This window comes from Rhinopithecus roxellana, chromosome 5 (genome assembly GCF_007565055.1).
Source record: "Rhinopithecus roxellana isolate Shanxi Qingling chromosome 5, ASM756505v1, whole genome shotgun sequence".
NCBI classification, from domain to species: domain Eukaryota; kingdom Metazoa; phylum Chordata; class Mammalia; order Primates; family Cercopithecidae; genus Rhinopithecus; species Rhinopithecus roxellana.
The window spans coordinates 38,455,911-38,471,030 of NC_044553.1; the positions used below are offsets into that span (position 1 = coordinate 38,455,911).

The 15,120-nt window shown below is 44.9% G+C and overlaps 1 protein-coding gene across 1 annotated transcript in view; it reads right to left on the reverse strand.

The window, feature by feature from the left end:
- LOC104656901 (aromatase) overlaps positions 1-12,421 on the reverse strand; it is a 127,000-nt gene extending 114,579 nt beyond the window's left edge. Inside the window, exon 1 of the mRNA XM_010356597.1 lies at positions 12,320-12,421. The gene's annotated coding sequence lies outside the window, so the exon portion shown is untranslated. The remainder of the gene's footprint in view (positions 1-12,319) is intronic.
- Positions 12,422-15,120: the final 2,699 nt, after the last annotated feature.

A 15,120-nucleotide genomic window follows, 5' to 3' on the forward strand; every position in this document is an offset into this window, starting at 1 on the left:
ACTACATCTCCAATGACTCTGCATACACCAGTAATGATCCAAAAGCAACCCGTATTTTTTGGTTTCGGGTAGTCAAGAAAAGGTCTTAATCGTCTAGCATCTTGAAAGAATAAACACGAGTAACATTTAGAAGTAAAGTTACCTAGGACTTAGTCCAGCCCTAAGGCCGGTGGGTGATCCACGGCGCCATATGCCAGGCTGGTTACTGCCCAGATCTCTCCTGTTTGTGTTCATCACTGTTCTCCATTTCTTTCAGAATCAAGCGCCAGGGCTTAATTAAACTCCTGAGTAAAGCCTAAGGCACCATTAGGGGCTCAGTTGGTGAGCTGGCTGGTAGAAAGCACGAAGCAGTTTCCTGTGTTTGATTTCCACAGACACTGGGATTAAATTAGTAGAGCCATCTAATGTTCCCATCCCCCAAATCATGCATGCATGCGTTCACTCATCCATCCATTCACTAATTCATTTGACATTCTCTTCTTTTTTTCTTTTTTCTTTTTTTTCTCCTTTGAGACAGAATCTTGCTCTGTCATGCAGTGGCATGATCTCAGCTCACTGCAACCTCTGCCTCTGGGGTTTAAGCGATTCTCCTGCCTCAGCCTCCTGAGGCACACACCACACCCAGCTAATTTTTGTATTTTTAGTAGAGATGGCATTTCACCATGTTGGCCAGGCTAGTCTCAAACTCCTTGCCTCAAGTGATCCACCTACCTTGGCCTCCCAAAGTGCTGGGATTACAGATGTGAGGTGCCATGCCCAGCCCATTTGACATTCTTAATGAATGCCTTAGGACACAGAACACATCCATTTCCTTCCTCAAGGAGTTTACAGTCATTTTGAGAACATAAGAAATGAACTTATGAAAAAAAAGTTAAGGTGCAGCAAGTGGGCAGAACAGAGAAGTGGAGAAAGAGGCTCCTCGATGTGGAGCTGATCAGGGAGGTCTTCATGGAGGAGGCGGGGACTGCAAGCTCCTGGGAGGAGCTAGGTGTGAAGCCTCTTGATTCTTCCATTCCTTGGTAGAACAGAGAAATATTCCAGTGATACTGTGGAGTAGGACTTATCAGTCAGTTGCTTGGGGACTTAATCTCTGAAGTGTCCTCAAAGTGGAAAATAAGGTAATCAAGGATCCGGTGTCTTCAGGATCCAATGTCCACAGGCCCCTTGGGGCCAGGCTCAGCCCAACAGACAGATGTGTGTTCTTCACAGGCACTAGTTCAGTTGAAATAGTGGCTCTCCGCCACATCAGACTCAGTGTCCCTTCTTATAACACAGGACTCCATCTCAGAAAAAACAAACCAATGAAAACCAACCAACCAACACCACATAACTTGTAACTCTCCTTTTGTTATACTCAGATGAAACCCATAGATAATATATCTACCTACACACAACATTTTCTCCCAAAATTCATAATATAAAAAATATATATATAATGCACTCACTGGGTTATAATCAAGAAAGAAAGAAAAGCAATTTTATAGAAAAATAAGCATTTCAGTATCTGAAAAAACTTGTACATGACTACACTGGAAAACCTAGTGAGTAGTTGTCTGCACCTATGTGTAGAGTCGCCATGAATGCAACAGATGTAAATGCACACAGATTCACATGTGTTTTTAGGATGGCTCAAACACTGTGATCACCATTGCCATACGTAACATGATTTTCCAAAATGGTGAACAATCTTCATAGAGTCCTGAACAAACATGTACCATCTTCACTCTATGCTGCATTCCTGAAAAATTCAGTGTATGTTAAAACTGCAAAAAAAAAAAAAAAAAAAAAAAAAAAAAATCCTGTGTTTTTATATATAAAATGGGGTTGGATGCTAGATCCACCTAAGTATAAACAGGTTTTCATGGACATAAACATCAAGTGAGACATTTGAAAGTCATAAGGGACAGTCACTTGTGATGTGGATGGTCCTGACCACTACAGAGCATCTGACATCCTCCCCACCCGTCCCCCATCGACATTTATTGGACAATAAATGTCAGTGGCATCCCACATTCATTGTTGTAACAAACTGTGATAGTAACAAATGCCTCCATAAATTTCCAAAGACACCTCTTAACGGGTGGAACCACCCTCACTGGGAATCCTGAGTTACAGGGCGGGGGTGTGTGTGTGTAGGTTAAATGTGCCTTCCAACAGCCGGAGTTGAGAGTTACCTGATCACCCTATTGCTCCCTGTGATGGTTAATTTTATGTGTCAACTTGACTGGGTCATAGGGTGCTCAGATATTTGGTCAAATATTTTTCTGGGTGTGTTGGGGAGTGTGTTTCTGGATGTGATTCACATTTAAACGGAATAAGTTGGAGTAAAGCAGATTGCCCTCCCCAGTGCAAGTGAGCCTCAAAAAATCAGTTGAAGGCCTGAATAGACAAAAAGTTACCATCCCCCGGGTAAGAGAATTGCTGCTGCCTGACTGGCTTCAAGCTAGGACGTTGGCCTCTTCCTGCCTTCAGATACAAACTGAAACATTGGCTCTTCCTGGGCTTTCAGCCTGCTGGTCCTCAGACTGGGCCTATGCTCTCGTAGGTCTCCTGCTTGCCAACTTACCCTACAGATCTTGGGATTTGTCAGCCTACATAATTGCATAAGCCAATTCCTTATAATAAATCTTTTTCTGTACACACCCTATTGGTTCTGTTTCTCTGAAAAACCCTGACTAATACACTCCCACACGAGTCTGAGCCATGTTCTTGCCCTGGCCTGCCTCCTCTCTTCTCATCACTTGACTCTGGGATGCCAGGCTCTTGGCCATAACAGCCCTTGGTCCATGCTGAGATGACCTAGAGCATTTTAACAGGCGGCTACTGCTTCACACATAGGGCCCCACTCCAGACTCAGCAGGAGCCAGGCAATGGCAAACCAGAGGGGCAGGAGACACCAACAAGGCACCCTCTGAGAGCTGACTGCCCCCAGGATTTCCACCCCTTTTCAGTGTCTATTTGGATATTAAGGCTAGGGGCCTTTTGAAAAACAGCAGAAGATATGGGTATTAGTAGTGACCCCCAAGAAGTGTAATGGGAAGGCCAGCAAGGCCAGGGCCAATGACAGAGGGAAATTTTACAAGCTAAACACGTATAGAGAACTCCCTTCAAATACCACCAGGGATGAAGAAAGTTTCCCAGTGGAGAACCATCTCTCAGTGGGCAGAGGGTGCTGCTGGTATGAAACTGATCACACCCCTTCAGCGAGTGAATCCTGTGGTCAGGAAGGGAGATCTCAGAAAGAAATTGTAAGGGCACTGCCCTCTGTCACACATTCACTCATTCAAAAATGTATTGAATGTCTACTACATGCCAGGTATGCATGAGGTTCTGGGAGTATTAGATGAGCAAGATACAGGCGTATCCCCAAGGAGTTCACAGCCTGGCAGGGAGACAGACAGGGAGCAACAGGCCATTGAGAAATGACCAGACAGATACACACCAGGATGGGTAAATACAATTGCAGTGGGAGTGCACAGTCGGGGCAGCTAGCCCTCCCTGGGAGGTGGGACTGGAGGGCTCCCCAGAAGGGACACCAGATGTGTGTTTTAAAGAATAAAGTCAGCCAGTCAGAGAAGGGGAGACGAGGAAAACAGGCAGAGAAATGAGCTTGACAGTGGCAAGGAGCAGGGAGGGAGAAGGCACCTCCCAGAAGCTAGAAGAAGGAACATAAGGCACAAGGGCAGAGAGAGAGTAGGCAGAGGTGGGGTCATGGAGGGCCCTGTGTGTGAACATATCACACGGACTGAAGAATCGAGTCTGGACTCACAAACTAGCAGACTGGGAGTAGAAGGTGCACTTGGAGAAGTGGCACAGTGACATCATTGAGGTGTGTTGTGGACCCAAACTAAGGTGCAGGACAGAAAGGAAGAGGAGAAGGGAAGAGCATAAGAAATGTCAAGTGAGGAAAGGATTTATACACATATACCTACAAACATGCACAACTGATCAGTAAAATATGAAAACATCTTGCTGTCATTAATAAAGCAACAAAAAATAAAATGATATGGTACCTTCTTCCATCACACATGGAGTCACACCACTGGTGCTTGCCTGGGCAGCAGGCAGGGTTTGGGTATGTGGTGGTCAGAAGCTTTGGCAGTGGATAAAATCATCAAGGAAGAGTCAATAGCGTGAGGATGTAGGGCACAACCCTGGAGAACACTAGCAGTTAAGGTGCACAGAAGGTGAAGAACAGTTCAAGGAGGCTGAGAATGAACAGTCAGAGAAGTAGGAGGAAAACCAAGAGAAAGTAATGTCGTGGAAGCTCAGAAAGGAAGGAATGTCAAGGAGGAGGAAGTGATGAAGAGCTTTGAAAGTTGCAGAGACGTTCAAGTAAGATTGACCTTTAGACTGAAAAGTTTTCATTGTATTTTGCAAATAAGTCATCAGCGACCTTGGCAGGATGGGTTCAATGTTTGATGGGAGGAGAAGCTACATGACCATGACTTGGGGAATGAATGAGGGGAGAGGAAGTGCAGCTGAGGAGTATAGCCATATTAAAGACGGCTGGTTGACTTTGGGAAGAAGAAGGTGGCTTTGGAGTTGTAAGGAGACCACCAGAATTGAGTTCCTGTTTTCTCCACCAGAATTCTAAACCAATCAAGTGGTAGGATGAGAGCAAGACAGATGGAGATCAAAACATCAACTTTATTAGGGATAAAGCTGACATTGGAAATGGTGACATTAAATGCTCAGCAACAATTTTTCAAAATGAGAAAGACAGACCCACTGATCACAGGCAGCACTGAACACCCGAGGCCTTTCTGCACAGAGGCTGCCCCTGGAACCACGTGAGTGTAGACCAGAATGGAGAGCTGGAACCACGTGAGTGTAGACCAGAATGACAGCTTGCTGATAAGGCTGGCTACACAGAGGAAAGAGGAGAGGTGAAGAAGATGAGTCAGCCAAGACATTCCTCCTCTCTGGGGAGAAGCAAAGGGGGAGAAGGGGAAAGAGGACATGGGTCATTTTAGAGAAATCTCTCCTCGTAGAAATAAGGAATGGGGGCAAATCTGTAAATACTGACCCAGAAGGAGATAAGTATAGTTAGCATCTTTTGTCTGCGTCTTTGCAAGCGCATATGTATTTGTATGACCCAGAATGGTTATTTATGGAGTAGGACTGGATAGAATGGGGGCGAGTTCAGGGGGGCGCAACTTCTTGCTGTCTGTAAAGAAAAAAGGTACTGGAATCACACATTGCTTTACTAATTTTCACATTTGATTTTTAACACATACTGGTTAGTGACTTTTTGCAAATTATTATCTTATCATTACATAGCAACTCTGTCTTATTCAGTGCTCCTTACATTTCATTTTGTTGGGTATTAGCATAGTAATTCTTTCCTGCTTTGTTATTTGCGTTTGCCTGGTCTTTTTTCTTGACTTTTTATTCTCAACCTTTATCACACTTGTTAAATGTGTTTCTTTCTTGTGTTTGTGTGTGTATGTATATAGATATACATATATATAAAAACAAGAAAGCATATAACTGTCTGCTTTTAGATTAATCTAATAGTCTCTCTTTTAAGCATAATTCTATTCACATTTAATAACACACTGAATTTTATTTCTTCTATTTTACTTAATATTTATTACTCATTTAAGCCCCCTTGATGTTCTTTGTATTAGTTATCAAGTTGCTATTCATTATTTTCTTCTTGATTTGGGAGCTCTAGTCTAGTTTTTCATTCTACCAGCTCCTTCTCATTTATGTCACTGGTAGTCAAACTCATTCTTTTCTTCCATTATACCAACATAAGAGTCCAACTGTTTCCCCAGATTCTCTCCTCTCCTGCTGTTCCTCCTCCCCCAGCATGAGGCCTTTAGAGTGCTTTCACTTCCCACTCTCACACACCAATGTGAGACCTGTGGAAACTTCACTTCCTCTCTTTCTCCTTTAGAACTTTTTGTTCCAGGCTATTGTTAACATTTCCCTTGAAATATGTCTCTTCTATTTTCGCAGTTACACATTCCTGAACTGTCTATTATTGTCTGTCTGAATTTAACTGGTGATGTGTTGTAAGGCTCCTTGCTCACCACTAATTTTTTTCTCCCTTTTCCTCCTTCCATCCTGCAGCCTTTAAGCTGATGCATCGATTGTTTGGTTAGATCTTAACACCCTTTTCTCTGATGGAAGATATGGGTGACAAATCTTTTCCTTGTATATTCTCAACTATGTTTCCTTGACCCTGACAGAGAAGTGGGGTCTTGCTACAGGATTCTTGGTGTGCAGTGTTTTTCTCTCAGTAATCTTCACGCAATTGGCCTCAATCATCCTGACTTCAGGTGTCATAGAAGAGAAAGCTGATGCCCCCATGATCCTTCTTCCCCTATAAGTCACTTGTACTTTCTTTCTGGAAGATTGTAGGATTTTCTTTTCATCCTTAGACTTCCGGGATTTCCCAACCTGTGAATCATTTGTCCTGCCCATAACTTGCCAAAACCTTCCAATAGGCAGACTGAGGCCCTTTCTTAACTTGGAAAATTTACTTCCTATTAACTACTACCTCTCTTTCCTTCAGCTACTGAATTTGTCTGCAGATCTTGTCATTTGGTTGCAGAAAGTCTTTTTGTGCTCTATTGGAATTTTTATGTCCTAATGTTAATATTTTTAAATGTATTACTGTTCCCTAGTGGCTTGGTTTCATGTGACCCTCTTCTAAGAGCATTGCTATGCCCCTTAGGTATGAGGGTAATGTTTTCTTTTGTCTGCTTTCTAGGCTCAGGGCCAGCAGCTGAGGTGCCTTCTCAGAAGGGACAGATCCACAAATGGTGGTTATCAATCCCCTATCAAGTCACTGCGGGGAGACTCTCATCTTCCTGTTTTCTCACATCTCCCAGGCTCAGGAGTAGAGATAGACTCAGCACACCTGTACAACTCCCTTACCTCATCCAGCCAGGTCCATCTGCCAGGATACTCACTGATGCCTGGATACTGGTACCCTCTTATGATTACAGAATTGGGGGTGGTTTGGAGACCATGTGTTTGCTCACACAGCTTTAAGAAAGTAGCACGGGTTTAGGGTCCACAGTTTGACCTAAAAAGTGACATTTTCTAGAACTCAGCACTTCCTTATTTCATTTGGAAAGGTGGTTTTAAAGGCTAAAGTTGGCCCTGGTGGAGGTCAGAGATCATACATGGCTTCCATAGTGACAGAAGCCACTGCAAGTTTTGGCAATAAAAGGTAAGCTTCCCCTAGCTGGGGCCGCTCCTCTGGTCCCTGGCTTGAGTCTCCAGGCTCAGCAGATGGGGTGTCATCTTCTTTAGGCTTGATATTGGCAGGAATCCCTTTTGGTCACTCCCAACCAGTCTCTCTGGAGAGGTAAGGCATATCTATTCTAGTTTGTTATTCTGCCTTTGCAACCTAGGAAGGAAAGGTCTTGGGCTACCAGGCCCCAAATTCACTTTTTTTTTTTTTAGGACTTCTATGCACCTATTCACTGCCAAGATGACAGTTCCCCTACATGGTTTTTAGGAAATCATGTTCTTACATCATTGCTCTCTTAAAATCCTCCTTAATCTGCTAGACCAGGCTTGGCTTTCTCTCTTGACTAGCTTACACATTCTAGCATTCAGTACCTGCTCCAGGTTTGTTTTTAAGCCTTGGAGCCAAGTGCCAGTCTGAGCCCTTTTTCACTCCATCAGTTTGAATCACCTCCCTGCTCTATTGTTTCACTTCCTGTCCATCATTTTGACCATTCCTCAGTGGCCTGAGATGGGGGCCAAAAAAGTTCCTATTTTTGATAAACAGGGCATGGGTGAACACTGATGAGGTTTCAACAATGTGACCTTGGGCAGATTATTTAAACCTCCTGAGCCCTGACTTCCTCATCTGTGAAATGCTTATAAAACCTGCCCTGCCCCCTTCACAGGCTTATTATGGAACTCAAATGACATGAGAAAGTGCTGTGAAAATTGAAGTGCTCTACACATGTAAGGCTTTGTTTTATCCTTTCAAAAACAGTGACTCGAGTTTCATAAGTGGAGCTTTGCAGTATTAACTTACTTCTGTGGATTTAGCAGTTTCAAATTCATGAGCCATTCTCATGATTTCACAGAATCCACTCTTAGAGCTTCCCTTTATATTTTCATTGTTCTGAAAACAATCGCTTTTTTATTCATTGAACGGCCATAACTCCAGGTGAAAAAGGAAAAGATTTCTTTCTACAGCCTGACACGGTTACAACGTAAAGCCTAATGTTGGAATGGCAGATTCAGGTGGTTGACGTGGTAGACGTGCACAGCACTTTCAAGAAAGGACTGACTGCCTGGCTGCAGAGATTAAGATTAAAGCATGCTTCAGCTGCAGAGAGCCACCTGGCCTCAGGTCATACCCTCCCAGGGCAGCCCACATCTGTCCTGTGACTGAGTGAAGTGGGTAAAAGCCCAGTCACTTTGGCCTGACATGGGACACTCTGATGGGCAATACAAATCCAGAGCTTCCCAGTGGGTTGGCTGAGGCTTCACAGGGTTGGACTGTGCTGGATTTCTCCCTCTGCCCAATCCTGCTTCTCCTTCTTTCCTTCATAGGTGCTGATCCCTAATAACCATCTTGTACTCCAAATTCCATCTCAGCACTTGTTTCCAGAGAATCTAACTTGTGACAATCGGGTACACTACACTAGAAAGGTGGAGTAGGGTGGGGTAGGAGGGCATGTTTGTTGCGAAGAAGGAGAGAAAACAATGGAAAGAGGGGATTTGAAATGGCATCACCTTCCCAACCACAGACAGCTCCATGTCGAACAACAAATGTGCAACTCAAAGGTCTAAGACACTGCTGCTACGATAGGTGGCAATCTGTTGTTACCAGCCCGACTTGTACTAAAATCTCACAAGGGAAGCAATATCGTCTATTCTTATTCCCAACCCTAGAGATAAGCAGATTTGGTGCTTTTACCTGGAAGCACCAAAGGTTAACTTCCAAGAAAATGCTAACAACACGCTGTGTATTATACAAAGACCCCTACTAGTATTAAGATTAGCTGAATGATCTAAATGTTAGTCACAGTTCTGTTTTTCAATTACCTTTTTACATACAGATGAAAGAGAAAGTGACATTTTCTAGAACTCAGCACTTCCTTATTTCATTTGGAAAGATGGTTTTAAAGGCTGAAGTTAGCCCTGGTGGAGGTCAGAGATCATACATGGTTTCCATAGTGACAGAAGCCACTGCAAGTCTTGACAATAAAAGGTGATCTTTTAAAATGAAAATCTGTCATTCATCTACCCACTCCTCCCCATCCCACACACATGTAAAACTCCTCCTTGGTTTCCCATTGCTTTTATAGTAAAGGCCTCAACCCTACACGGCACGTCCCACCCACAGAGTCTGGCCCCTGCCTTGCTTGCAGTCTCTTTTCACTCCCTCCTCCTTGCTCCTGACACTCCATGCGGCACCACATTGCCTTCCTATTGTTCCTCAAATAAGCCATGCCATCTCCTGCCATAGGGCCTTGAACATGTTTTTCCCCCTCTCTGCATCTCTCCTCACCCCCACCTTCGCCTAGTTTACAACTCAGCTTCAGGTGCCAACACAAGCATCCTTTTCTCAGGGAAGCCTTCCCTGAACCACACACCCAACTCTAGGACAGGCTTTTTAGTGATATGATCTCAAGGAACTGCGTTCCTTTCCTCCAGAGCATTTATCTCGTGGCCACATTAGAACTGCACCCTCATGTCTAATATTGCTTGGTAAATCTGTCTCCCCACTCTAGACTTCAGGAATGGTGCCTGGCTTTGCTCTCCATGCTATGCCTGGCTCCTAGCACAGTTCCTGGCAGATAGTAGGTACCCAATTACTATTTGCTGAGTAAATGAATACCTGAAAGAACAAAAGAAAGAAAAAAGGGAGAATTGCTGACTTTGGTTGGGTGGTGTGAGGTTTCCTGGGGTTTAACAGTAGGAATGGGGAGTTACAACCAGAAGAGGCTGAGTGGAAGGTACATGTGGTGACAACTTTTAGGGTGGCTCTCTCCCTAATCACCAGTGGGGTGGAAGGGCAGTGGGGCAGCAAAGCCATCAGAAGTCACAGCATAGCTGTCAATCTTATCACTGAAGACAAGAATACCCGAGTGCTAGGCCAGGAAAATTATTCACTTCACAATCAAGAAGAAATGCTGTGGAACTAAAGTTGGGGTATATTCTTGAATTTGATTTTATTCTCCAGAGCCCTAAAGTTAACCAGCTGGAATCATTTTTAAGGACCATTCTATTTAACTTTTGGAAATGAAGCATCTGCCTTTTAATGGAAAAACTACTTCTCATTGTAAAGATAGCACACAATGTTCTTGGCTACTTTGGTCTCCAAAAAAAGGGAATTGAGATATCTCCCTGTGTCCCCATTATATCTTGAACCTCCTGTGTCAACAAAACAGGCCAGATTGATAGCTGACTTTTTTTTAATAATAAGTAAAAAGTAGCAGCCCATTCTGTGAAGTAGCAGGCAGGGCAGCCTATGCAGGCATATCTGCCTCTCGAGAAATCTCAGGAGGCTTAGGGATCCACACCGAAAGTCTCCATATAACCAACCTCAAAGCCACTGTATTCAGATAAGAACCCAAGTTTATCATGCATTCAAAAGTTCTGTTCCTCAAAAAGCATCTACAAAGTATGATTAGCTAATCAATCGATTAATCAAATATTCCTACTTGGCACAAGTCCATGCTGTGAGACGACACAGTTAAGATAAGTCCCTGCCTTAAGAATACTGTAACCCTCAGGGCCGGGCGCGGTGGCTCAAGCCTGTAATCCCAGCACTTTGGGAGGCCGAGACGGGCGGATCACGAGGTCAGGAGATCGAGACCATCCTGGCTAACATGGTGAAACCCCGTCTCTACTAAAAAATACAAAAAACTAGCCGGGCAACCTGGCGGGCGCCTGTAGTCCCAGCTACTCGGGAGGCTGAGGCAGGAGAATGGCGTGAACCCGGGAGGCGGAGCTTGCAGTGAGCTGAGATCCGGCCACTGCACTCCAGCCTGGGCGACAGAGCGAGACTCCGTCTCAAAAAAAAATAAAAATAAAAATAAAAAAATAAAAAAAAAAAGAATACTGTAACCCAACTGAAGAAATAGGATGTGGAAGGACTAAGATGTCAATTAACAGCATAAGGCACAGAAGAACTAAGATATCAACTAACAGCACAAGGCACACACTGTAAGTCTCAGCCGGTTCATACGGCCCATATCCAACAATACCAACCTGCATTGAACATTTATTATACAACAAGTGCTTTACATGTATTTTCTCATTAAAGTTCCATAACCCTATGAAACAGATACAATTACAGTCTCTTTAAAGAACTTGAGTATCTAAAGTCACGCAGTTAAAAAACAGTTTCAAAGACAGGTCTGATTCCAAAACCCAGGTGTATAACCACAGAGCCCCTCCAGCTTGTAGAGCTCACAGTGCTTGGGGCTGGCCTGGGAAGGCAAGGCTGGATGAGGAAGGGGCCTCTGAGCTAGGCCTAAAAGTGGGCAACACGGAAATAGGCCAGTGATGGAGATAGGTCACTGTGTGGCACTATGGTGGAAAGAGGGTTGGAGAGAGAAGATAGAGGAGAAGGGGAAAGAGGACAGAGCATGGCAGCTGCTTGGGCACAGCCACTTTAGGGTGAGGGATGAGTGAAGATGTCTACCTTGTAGGCCATATCAACATGTCCCCATTCTTCTGTGAAAAATGCCATCATCCCACACAGGAAGAGTTGGAGAGGGATCCGACAGTGGAGTCTGGTCGGAAAGGAGTCTGGCCTTTCCTTTGCCCTTCCTTCTGCCCCTCTCTTGCCCCAGAGTAATATCCCAGGCTTTCCACCCACCCAGCCCACAGGGTGGCCATGCTACAAGCCTTTTGAGTCCTGCATCCCAAGAGGGGCAAATTCTTGGCCTGAAGGTGTCTGATAGAGCCTGCCTGGCTCCAAGCCGGCCTCATCTCTGCTCTGTCTACTGGATCTGGGCTCTGAACTGGGGTGGGAAGGTGGGGAAGTGGGGAGACTGGTTCAGGCTACCACTTCCTCTCCTCACCATTGGATAGCCAGCCTTGTAAGGAAGGTGAGGGGCCAGTTCTGTGGCATAGAACAGTATAGTTCTTAGGTCCTCCTATTTCAGAAAAACACTCAAGCCATGTTTTCCCTCTGCTCTCACACCATGACACCAGTCATCAACACAGAAGACTTCCGTGACCAAATGTGTGGGGATCTTCCCCCACACACCAAGTAGTAGGCACCAGCTGGGTGTCCTCCAACTCAGCTCCAACACTATCTACCTGGAAAGAGTATCTGATCCCACAGGTTGAGGGTTCAGTCAGATGAAGAGATACATACGCGAGGTCTAGAAGATCCTGAGTGCAGGAGCTTCTGTGCTGACAGGATAAATTCTTCTTCACCTTCTTGTTTGCCTCCACGTATTCAGCCCTCCAGAAATTCCCTGAACCCTGTCCTCTGGGTCTTTTATGGAGATTTCATTTGTTGTCCATGACTGAAGCATGTGATTGAACAAAATGCGATTGGACAAAAAGGGTATGATCTAATCCCAGCAAGGTCTGTCTGTCCAGATTCTTCTTCATCTCTCTGTGCAGCATTCCTTCCTCCAGGGTATGGGGCATGACCTCCTCTGGAATGAGGGTCTTATGACCCACAGTCAGATTGTAGAGTCCCGCCTTGGGTGGATGAAAGGAGGGCAAAGAAGGTCAGAGAAACATTCTGTTTCCTGAGGCCTAAAGCACCTCTACATTACAGCAAAAGACTGCAACAAGTGTCATGGGAGTTATGGACCAGGAACCATGGACAAAAGCATATATACATATAATCATAAGATCATACCCCCCACCACACACCACATTGTTCTACACAGAAATGCCTTCACGATACAGCCTTTCATTTATTCATTCATTCACTCACTTATTCAATGGGTAATATTGAATTCCAAACCAGGAACTGTGCTATGTGTTAGGGATGACATGGCCCCTAGCCTCGGGAGCCTTCTATTCCGTGGTTAATGGTGGGTATTGGTGACAGATGATCAGTCAACAGTAACTGTAATGAATGTTAGGATAAAGAGAAGCCCAGAAGGCTCCATGATGTTCCAGCTGCTCACAGGGTAAGCTGCTTGTCTTGTTTATTCCTGTATCTCCAATGCCTATTACCATACCTGGCACAGGAAGTGCTCAGTTAAGTGTTTACTGAATTAAATGAAGATCTGACTGATGCTAAGTGCCAACCCTCTCTCTCAGTGGCTCCTCCCCATTGGCCCTAAACCTGATACCTGGATGAAAAGAGATAAGAATACATGACAATTCTTCAAGTAGGTCACAGAATGTTGTTTGAGTTGGGAGGAAATGGACAAAGCTTTTTTTTTCTTTTTTTTTTGAGACAGAGTCTTGCTCTGCCGCCCAGGCTGGAGTGCAGTGGCGCGCTCTCGACTCACTGCAAGCTCCGCTCTCCCGGGTTCATGCCATTCTCCTGCCTCAGCCTCCTGAGTAGCTAGGACTACAGGTGCCTGCCACCAGGCCTGGTTATTTTTTATTTTTTATTTTTTTGTATTTTTAGTAGAGACGGGGTTTCACCGTGTTAGCCAGGATGGTCTCGATCTCCTGACCTCACGATCTGCCCGCCTCGGCCTCCCAAAGTGCTGGGATTACAGGCGTGAGCCACCACACCTGGCCTGCACAAAGCGTTTTACATTGCTGCCATCCCCTCCCAGTCATCGTGTTCCCACAGTGGGGGTACTTTATGAACACTTCATGCTTTCCTAATTTCTCCTCATCCTGTATGCTTTTCTAAGAATACTGAAGTTGGTCAAGTTTCTATTAAAACTCAGGAATCTAAACCTTGACCCAGAATTTCTGATTGAGACGCCACTTCAGTTTCTTTGTGCATTCTCAGAGGCTCTACCCTGGCTCACCCTGGAGAGTAGGGGGCAAGAAGTCAGATGCTACCCAGCTTTCTCTGCTGTGCCAAAAATACATACCTGCAAGAATTGGAATGTGTATTCGTCCATTCTTGCCTTGCTATAAAGAAAAGCCTGAGACTGGGTAACTTACAGGAAAAGAATTTTAATTGGCTCATGGTTCCACAAGCTGAACAGGAAGCATGGCAGCACCTGCCTCTGGGGAGGCCTGAGGGAGCTTTTACTCATGGAGGAAGGCAGAGCAGGAGCAGAAACATCTCACATGGTGGGAGCAGGAGGAAGAGGGGGCAGGAGAGATGCTACACACTTAAACAACCAGATCTCATGATAATTCACTATCATGAGAACAGCACTGAGGGATGGTGCTAAACCATTCATGAAGGACCACTCCCATGATCCAATCACCTCCCATTGGGCACCACTGAATTGCAATTCAACATGAGATTTGGGTGGGGACACAGATCCAAACCACATCGAATGCAAATCTTTGGGGAGTAGATGGTTACAGAGCTCCTACCATTAAGTCAAAAGGTGCTTGCTCTCTGATCATTCTACTGGTCTCCCCCAGGTGCTGAAACAGTGTGACCTCTGCTAGAGGAAGTCCTTTCTCTGTAACTGCTCCAACTGGCTCAATGGCGGGGAGCCACCTCTTCCTTGAGTTATTGGGCTATGGAAACAGCAATCCTGCCTTCTGGTTGGGTCTCCCAAAGAGACATCCATACAGAGTGATTTTTTTTCTTTTCTTAAATAGTATCAAACCTGAGGTTCTTAACATGGGGTTTGAAGATTGCTATCTACATTAGTTTTCCATAGGCCCTGGGGCCCCAAGGAAGCAGAGCCATTCTAGGAGAAGCTGAGAAAGATCATGAGGGAAGAGGTTCTCTGAGGAGGCTCAAAAGTGACTCTTCATTTGTTGACAGTGGCCCTCGAGGCAGAGCAGGTATTGGGCAACATAAAAGTTGTGAGGAGTAAATGAGAGGCATGGGACAACATGCTTTCCTAGGACTAGGTAAGAACCCAACCCTGGCCCAGCTCTCCAACCCTTAGGCCAGAAAGCACCTCCGCATGGTCTTGGGACATGCTCAAAGCCTCCCAGCTGAATAGCAACAGAGTGGCTTTAGAACAAGTTCTCCTGATTCCTTCTTTTTTTTTTTTCCTCATCACCCTGCCATTTTCTGGATATGGATCTCATCTGAGAGTTCCTGGCTTGTCAAAT